Source organism: Bison bison, unplaced genomic scaffold (assembly GCF_000754665.1).
Source record: "Bison bison bison isolate TAMUID 2011002044 unplaced genomic scaffold, Bison_UMD1.0 scf7180017864519, whole genome shotgun sequence".
NCBI classification, from domain to species: Eukaryota; Metazoa; Chordata; class Mammalia; order Artiodactyla; family Bovidae; genus Bison; species Bison bison.
Window position 1 is genome coordinate 967,662 of NW_011495072.1, and position 666 is coordinate 968,327.

Below are 666 nucleotides of genomic sequence, written 5' to 3' on the forward strand. Positions count from 1 at the left end.
CCATGGACGGAGGAGCCTGGTAGGCTGTAGTCCATGGGGTCGCTAAGAGTCAGACATGACTGAGTGACTCCAGTGTTCTTGCCTGGAGAATCCCAGGGATGGGGGAACCTGGTGGGCTGCCGTCTATGGGGTCGCACAGAGTCGGACATGACTGAGGTGACTTAGCAGCAGCCTTCCCTCACTATTTGCAGGTATGTCTTTATTGTTCGGAATTCGAAGTCAAGTGGTCCTTAAGAAGCATCACTACGAACAATGCTAGTGAAGATAATGGAATTCCAGTTAAGCTATTTTAAATCCTAAATGATGGTGCTGTGAAAGTACTGCACTCAACATGCTAGCAAATTGGGAAAACTCAACAGTGGTCACAGGACTGGAAAATGTCAGTTTTCATTCCAATCTCAAAGAGAGGCAATGCCAAAGAATGTTCAAACTACTGCGCAATTGTACTCATCTCACATGCTAGCAGAGTAATGCTCAAAATTCTCCAAGCCAGGCTTCAATAGTACGTGAACTGTGAACTTCCAGATGTTCAAGCTGGATTTAGAAAAGGCAGAGGAACAAGAGATCAAATTGCCAACATCCGCTGGATCATCAAAAAAGCAAGAGAGTTCCAGAAAAACATCTATTTCTGCTTTATTGACTATGCCAAAGCCTTTGACTGTGTGG